The following is a 9,217-nucleotide window of genomic DNA, read 5'->3' as shown; positions in this document are numbered from 1 at the left end:
TCATGATTTGTCTTGCTTGGATTGTAGAAAAGCACCAGCATCCAAATGTTCTCTCTTCACCACTTGCAGATGATTGTTTATTTCTCCGTCAGGACCCACACGCTGAGTTGGTCATGCTGGCATTGAACCCAAAGTTGATTAGCTCGTTGCTCCACTTCTTCATATCTTTCGATGCAGCGCAGTCATCTAAAACAATCAGCATCTGTATAGACGATTGGGAGGATGATGACATCATCATCTGTGTACAGGAAGCTCTTGCCATATGTTTGGTTGTTCAGATAAGAGGGGCACAAGAAAACAATGCACTCAAACTTCCCACAAACAAAAGGCTCATCAGGTACTCTGATGTGCCACAGTAGGTAGGCCCTGTTATGGTCTTATTGAAGGGCAGCTCTACCCAACAACTGCCATCCATCCTCTTCCGCCAGCTGCAAGCTGTGCATGCCTATATTTACAAGAGGATACTGATGAGGTTTTAATCCAGTTTTTAATCCGGTTTTAATCCAGCAAAACGTGTGTGTTTGCCAGCACTTAGACCTGCTCCAGTAGCCTATGATCGCAATCTGCTGTGGCTGTGTTTTTGGTGGATATCCAGCTGCACCCCATCATTCGTGTTCATCACTCTCTGGCCATTGCCATGGAACATTTTATGCTTGAAGATTCTCAATCCATGAACAGGCAGAACTTGTTCGTCAAGAAATTGATCTCCTCAAGAAGTTTGTCCTAGTCTTTGATGCAATCCTGCAAAGTATCAGCTGTCCTGTCTCCCGATATGCCGGGGAGCATTCACTGGGCAAAGACTTTGTTTGTAATCCCTTTGATTGTCACACTAATGCTTTCATAATCTAGATTCACTAACAGCTGACTATAGAGCCAGACGTGCCTGTGTCTTTTGAACAGAATTAGCAGCCCTTTCATACTTTCATACTTTATTGATGATCGTGTCACTTTCTAAGAAGACGATCGTGCAAAATGGTGGACATGTTCTTACAAGAAGCTCTTGTTGCTGTTATAGTAGCTAGAGACATCTCAGGTCTCTGATCGTTTTGTACTCCATCTGAAATTTTGCAGTGAGTGCCAAAAATCAGTGTTGTTGAACGGTCAGTGCCAGGGTGAATTCCCACTCATGAGGCTGATTAGTGCACTCGGGTAAGTGGTGCCATGACCGCTGGTGAGCTGGTGCCATATCTTGATTGGGTATTTCTACATACCTGATTGCCTACATCATGAGATGGAAGTCATAGCCCTGCAGTTCGTGACACACAACTGGTATGGTTGTTGTTGTTGGGCTCAGTCACAGCTTGAGGTTGAAAGCATTGTGGTACACCCTGCGGTACAGCCCCGTGATGTGCCAGTGGTCGCAGACAATCTCCAGCAGAGGCTTCTGGAATATGTGGCAGGTTATGGCAGAACAATTTACCTTGCAGTCCTCTAGGGCATCCACAAGTCTTTGGGTGTGGCCAAGATTTCCTTGACGTGGTGTTGCTCTTCTTGAACAGCTCTGAGGAAATGCTTTACCAGGCTGGGCCCTCTGTACTCTACAGGGGATTGTTACACCATAACATGGCAAGACCATGTAGCAGAAGTTACAGGCTCATGCAATGGTGCCGTTCAACTTACTGATCAGGGCCTCAAAGTTAGCATTGATCACAGAGGGTGCTCAGAGCTGGTTGTCGGTCTGAAAGGCGAGCTTGCCTTTGCCCTCTTCAGGCATCTTGACCCTCATCGCAGTCTTCTCGATCCACAGGCAGTCAGGCTCATGGGCCTCCAGCCACCAGCAGGTCCTTCTTGGTGTATCTATGGAGGCAGCATACGCTAGTAGTGTCTGCAATGTTTGTTCTTTGACTGGTCATTCAAGAGCCAGTTAATTGACTGGTCAGTTTCTTCAGCCTGGGGGGCCGGTGGATTCATGGGGGGGGGTCACCCTGTTTTTGACTTTGGTGGTAGGGGGTCACCATGTTTTTGAAATGCCCAATAGGGGGGTCAGTGTGTTTTTTAATTTCGACATGGCTCATACTTGCGAAAATGCATTGTGCCAGCCACAAATTTCATCATTGCATTTTTCGGCGCGCCCTTTGGGCACATAACTTTAATATAATAAGACATTTTTCGGAGCCCCGTCCTAGTGCAAAACTTTAATATATCAGACATATATATATATCTCACATACTTGTACGTTTAAAATTTTTCTGCACGCCCTTTGGGCGCATTTCTTTAAAATATCAAACAATATTTTTCAGCATGCCCTTCAGCTGCATGACTTTCATATATCAGATATGTATATATATTAGAGATATCTGGATGTTTAATATTTTTCGGCGCGCCCTTCGGGCGCAGTAAATTAATATATCAGAGATATTATGTCAGATATATCTTGATGTCTGTAAATTGAAAGTCTGTTTTGCAAAGTGTACTGATCATTATGAAATCTGCAGTTTATATGAAAAGCATGACAAGTTCCTGATACTTTTCTGTTTCCTCTATGAGAATTCAGTATTAGAAAGCAACATGCACTAATATTTCACAATCACATTTTTCCTATAACAGTTCTGGACATCTGCTTTAGTATAAAAAGAGTGCAGTACATTCACAGCTCATTCAAAATACTGTATTCAAACTTAAGAATTGACACTTTTAAGTTCCTATTGTACAACTGACATAACAACAATTTCATTAAAACACAGAATGACTGAATATTTAATAATAATAATTTATTGTTTAAAGACCACTACACACCTTGTCTCAGTGGTCTGTAATTTAAAATTATATTTAAATATATATATATATATATATATATATATATATATATATATATATATATATATATATATATATATATATATATATATATATAGAGGTTATTACCCAATATCGCCTGTTCCTGTGTCGTATCAGCATGAGTGTCATTTGTGCTGCGTCAGACACTCGACTTCGTCTCGTGTCTGACGCAGCACAAATGACACTCATGCTGATACGACACAAGGAACAGGCGATATTGGGTAATAACCGATTTATCATATACCCATGCCCATAATTTTACTAATAGTACGAAAAACCTTAAATTTTGAGGCTTTACTTTATTACGCCTTGCGCATAAATATCGGAATGTTTATGTGAACAGGCTTCATTCATAAAGTATACGACGAAGTCAACATCACGCATCACATCAATGAACCCCAAAAAGAAAGACACCGGGATATAAAAATCGTCATACAGGAGGAACCTTTTAAGGTGCAATATGCTATTATAATTGTAACCGATCAAAAACTGTGCTCAGCTTTAAATCTATTCTGATTTCGATCGTCGTACGGCACGGAGCTCGCGCGGAGAGGGGACGCCATTTTGCTTGTTTACCCTGAGAGTTGTCATGTCAACAGTCGTCGCGCGCGCGACATCGCTGTCACGCCACGCGCTCACTACCTGTTCGGGGGTAGACCGTGCACTGTGTCGGCGCCGTGCGAACGGCAGAATGTTTGCTAGAGCTTGGCCAAAAAAATAGGAGAACTTTAACAGGAAAACCATGCGAAAACATTACAAGACTCAACATTTTATTTCCGTATTTTGCAACCAGAAATACCCGTGTTCCTCGAAGCCCTTCAATTTTTTACGTCGGCGACATCGCTTCGCAGGCCGGGAGCGGCAGCCATTTTGTTTGTTTACGTTATTTACCAACAAATTGCTAATGTAGTTCGGGAGAACTCCTAAACCGATGACGTTTATCGTGCATATCTCGACGTTTACCGTGAAATATCACGGCTGATATTTTACGGTGAACGTCACTAGGATGTAGCAATATGGGCATGGGTATATGATAAATATATATATATATATATATATATATATATATATATATATATATATATATATATATATATATATATATATATATATATATATATACATACACTGAATTATCCACCTTTTGTTTTACCTTTGTCGCGCGCAGGGGGGGGTCACCCTGTTTTCGAAAGCTGGAATAGGGGGGTCAGCCTGTTTTCGAAAGTTGGAATAGGGGGGGTCAGCCACTTTTTGACGTTGGCAAAAATAATCCACCCCCCCCCCCCCAGGCCGAAGAAACTGACCAGTCCCTAAGGTCTTAAACCCAGGTATAGAGGAATTTCCAAGCCACCTCAATCAACAGCACATTGATCCAGGTCGTTCCCCTGCTATGCTTTCTGATGTGGTAGATAATGATGCCTTTGTCCCAGCCAAAGACATTTATGGCCAGGCCTCCCTGTCTCTCAACTTAACCAATCCATGAAATAGGGTGGGAGTAATGACGCTCTTGAAGGCCTTGACCAGCTCATCCTTGATGGCGTAAAGCGATGGCTTGTCCGCATTATACTTTGTAGGAAACAAAGCTGAGTCCGCATTATACTTTGTAGGAAACAAAGCTGAGTGGAGTGCCCAGTGGAGGCAGTTGTCATCTTTGTTTTTCACGTCAATTGTCTTCTTTTTCTGAGAGCTGCCTGTAGTGGGATGTAAGAGCAATATCTCAAGGGCTGATATTGAGCGAAGTCCAGCTAGAGGGTGGTAACTCTATCAACCACCCTGCCTGAGCCCCTTTGTATCAACTTTTCCAACGTCTCCAGGAGAGTTCAAAAGACTCTGTCTGGCGCCTCATCAATCTCCCTGGCCAGTAGGATTACATGTTGCCTGTTGCGGAACACAAGCTCTGACTTATCCGGGTTACCATCTTGTTTGTCTAGACTAAGGTGGCCCCATAGTGCCAACTAGAAGTTCAGGCATCCCAGACCCTGAACTACTTTTGTGAGTTTCTAACTGATCTTAGGTCGTACACTGTACAAGCAGGCTCGGGGTCGATGCCTTTTGGCAAAATGTATCTGCACGCTCCCGAGGTTGTTCTCATTTGCATAATATGTGCAATAGAAGTCAAGATCGACCCCGAGAGCAGGTCCCATGTTCCCAGCCATAGTGGACGTGTATACTTATTAGTAATATATATTTTTCTAGGAATTTATTTCTCTAATAAAAAATCTCAAATATAGTGGAAGGCAACGAAGCAAAAATGGCAGCTCGTTCTTCCAAACTATCATATCATGTTTCCTCTGCCTCTTCATCTCGCTTTGTTCCCTTTGCCAATGCTCTGCCTCCTTCACGCAGCTCCAGCCACACAGCTGCCAAGAGCCCATCAGCAGCCACTTGCACACGTCCTTGCCCTTCATCACATAAGGTATACCCTTCATTATATATCTAACATTAACATATATCTTTCAAATTAAAAAAAGTCTGTCGCTCGAGCAGATCTGCAAGGGCTTTGGGATTAAGGGAGAGTGTCCTCACTATAGCCCCACAACTCCCGTTTTTCACGAGAGTTGTGTATTTCTTGCGAGTTGCATGGTTGCGTGTAGTGAGCCTCCTGAGTGAAATGAAGGTTTAAAAAGGGTAAGTGAGCCACAAGTGACAGTTTCTATACTCCTTATATTATATTAGATATGGCTACTACATCCAGATCATATTGGTAGTGCACAGCTATTTCAGAGCTGTTCCATTTGAAAGGCTACTTGAGCACTGTCGGAGTGCCAAAGTCTTGCTTACACTTAGCTTGTGACCATTTTAACAATTTATTATTTAATGTAACAACATGTTGGTGATGGTTAGTTAGAGAAGTTCACAGAAAATGAGATATTTGAAGATGTTGTGAAATACCGAGATTTTGTGAGAAAACAAGACAACAACGAATGTTTTCTCTCATTCAATAAATACAAATACTGCAATAAAGGAATTCATTGTTTGCGAAATTCTTTCACATACCAAAATACAACAACACTCTTTTCATGAGAAAAAATTTCAATCTGAAGTAATCAGTCACGTATTTAGCATGATCATCTTTTTGCTGCAGCCACCAGACAAATTCCATGACTCATATATAAATGGCGTCTATAGTCATCACATTTGCAGTAATATTATCAGCCCTGTACTTATATTACCCACTGGAGGACAGCCTAACACACACGAACACTGAATGTTGTGTAGCCTCTGCTAAAATTTCTGATCAGCAAGGGCAGACTCAATTTTCATTGTAGCACATAACGCAGCTGTGTTTGAAATCAAAAACACGGGCTTGTTGGTAACGTCAACCAAATGCAACCTTAATTGAAGATGAATAATTGAAAGGCCAATATGGATCCTAAGTTAGGTGAAAACTGCTATAGGTGTGAAAATTCTTGATGAATGTGTTTCTGACATTAAAATTAGCAACAGACAAAGTAATATTGACTGAATCTAAATAGAAACGTCCTATTCAGGCTGTTTCCATATATCCCTTTGAAGGGATCATGGCTTCATACGTATTATTATGTGACAATGCGTTATGTTATTTATCTGTCAGATAAGAGAAAATAAGTCAATCCTCACTACGTAATTGATTTCTTCAACTGTTTATTCCTTTAGGGAACTGATGAGGTTTCAGGGAAATGCCGAAATTCCCCCGAACACGGGGGTATATAAAAAGTTTTGTTTAATTTAAGCCATGAACTTTTGAAAGTTTCGCTTTATTTGTTTTTGCCAGTCATTCATTTCAAAAGACAGTTTATTTAAATATATTCAAAGGAAACGTTAAACTTCTTTGATGTTGCGACAAGATGTGAGACGATTTAGTACATACAGGATCAAGAACACAACTCTGAGGGAAATGTATGAGAATGGAACTCTGAGGTAAGAAAACAACTACCATTTTCAGCGTCCGTTCTTTGGTAGTTACAACGAAAACGTAATCACTGTCTTCCTTTTTTCTTTAAGCCCTTTATCGCTGTTATAAACCTGTAAGTTTCTAAGCACTACTATTCACAAATAGCTCTGTCAGTCAAATACTACTTACCCTTTTCAGACTTCCATATCTCATACCATGTATCAATTGCATCACGTATTGCCATTAAAAACACAAGCCATGCCACTACGTTTAGGTTGAAAGAAGCACATGTCGCAAAGAATACACTGATGACAATTAGAAATGCCTCTGTAGGAGAAAAAAATAAAGATATTTGGACATATTTGCTTATGAAGATATGCATAAAGACACGATTTAAAATTGCCAGTTTATCTAACAACTACAACTTTATATTCAAATTGCATTGAAGACAATTTATGCTTATAACGTTTAGAGATTCATAGGTGATGCGCAATTTGTTATGTATCGAAAGTATCATTATATAGGGACACATGTGCACGTTTTATCACGACTTTTATTGAAGTTGATCCGAAAATTACATCCCGTTTTGTTTTTATTTCTCTAGGAGGTGTTGAATTATAGTCTTAATCTTGCCGACATAACGTATTTTTTAACAAAACTATATACTATTGTGTTGTTGACAAATAATTTCCAGCCATTTCATATGGATAAAATCCAGGGAATAATAGCTTTTGATTTGTTGTTACTACATTTGATATAAGGATATTACTCAAGCCACAGTCCCTAAATCCACCGGTGAGGACAGCTCCTGTACCGAACAGCGCTGCTGATAAATCACACCGAATCCAACAAACCCTGACACCTTGTAGGTGGCAAATACGTAAATATGTATGTAAAACATGTTATTTTTAACCAAAATGACCGGAATGCACTGTGATATTCACTACAGCGATTGCGCAGAATAAACTTGTCGTCAAGTCGAAAACAAACCATCCACACTCGTACATCGATACATTGCGTTTCTCCTTGTTGTATTGTATACAATGTATATATCATGTCCACCGATGACTTCGTCAAGCAGAACAAGAAAGTTGATAAGGACTTTGTTTTAGAGATCTCAGTGTGGATCAGGGTGACATTTTGGTCATCCTCGCATATCCAACACGAAAAACACAAACTTTACCATATTGAGGTGATGAACCTCACGGCTCTTGCACAATTTCTATACATGATAATTACTTTCTTGCGAAAACTCTTGTTTTCCCTTTGGCCTCCATAAAAGATGGAGCTTGCGAGGAATCATCGCAGATAGACGGCAGTGCGCGACTGTGCGTGTGTAATACTAAAACTTCGACTATAGGGTTTCCATGGAAGTGAAACCGGAGTCTCAAAATAGGTAAACAAAAAATACAAACAAAATCACGTCCCCAAAATCATTGTTTCGAAGAAAACATCATAAGAACAGACTCACAAATCGTCAAATATCATAAATTTAATCTTTAATGAGTGAAATAATATACTAAGTTGGATAAGATGCAAACATGGAATGGAGGAAAAACTTACTGACAAAAGAACCTGCTCGATCAAGGTTTCAAAGTGGCGTCGCGAGAAACTCAGCAGGATTACAAAACATCGAAAAAATTAATTTCGAGTCATATAAGAACAAGTCATCTTTGATGAAACAGTCCCCGCGTGTTAATAGGTACTTCCATTACAAGTCCTTGCAGAAGATAGAGTCCCGTTCATTAATTAAATCTGTGGTTAAAGATGTAGCAAAAAATGTAAAACCAATGTGGACTGCAACCCTAATTACATTGGGTCATAAAATAAGTCAATTAGTAATTAATCCACTAGATGTTGCCAAACATTTTTGCATTCTATTATTACACTGACAGATTACCATGTGTACCACATTTCATAAACGATAACGCCACATTAGGGGAAGACTGCATTAACTTGCATGGTACCTGAAACCCTAGTCCTTGCCTGACCAACTCGGGTGACAAACAGAAGACTTTTAATCCCCAGGTGTAAATGTTCTATTGTTATGTTTATCTAATTCTAATCCAGCTGGTGCCATTGTAGTGCCATTGTAGGAAAGGCAGGTCTGTGAAATTGATCCTCTAGGGAAGTAAGGTATTCCTAAGTTAATGGAGCTTTCCTGTAATGAAGTGTCAATGAATTGTATTACAACACTGTGAGATCAATATCTTTACACAGTTTCATCAAATTTGATGAAGTGTTTCTGGACATATCATTCTAATTAGGAAAGTTCATTACATATGTAAATTAAATATTAATTAACATGACACTGCATAGTGTCTTTATTCAATGTTGAAGCAATGTGAGCTCAACATCTGTATCAAGTGTCATGAAATTTGATGGACCATTTCTCGCCATATCAGCCTAATTACGAAAATTTATTCAATATGCAAATCAGCAGTTAATTGACATGATACTACTACATATTTTTGCATGCCATAACACTACTGGAAGATCGACATCTGTAACACATGAATTTGATACAGCATTTCTAGACATATCATACTAATTATGAAAGTTCAT

The sequence above is a fragment of the Ptychodera flava genome, unplaced genomic scaffold (genome assembly GCF_041260155.1).
Source record: "Ptychodera flava strain L36383 unplaced genomic scaffold, AS_Pfla_20210202 Scaffold_30__1_contigs__length_3116999_pilon, whole genome shotgun sequence".
Lineage (NCBI taxonomy): Eukaryota > Metazoa > Hemichordata > Enteropneusta > Ptychoderidae > Ptychodera > Ptychodera flava.
The sequence above is the reverse complement of the archived record's forward strand: the minus strand, read 5'-3'. Positions refer to the sequence as shown.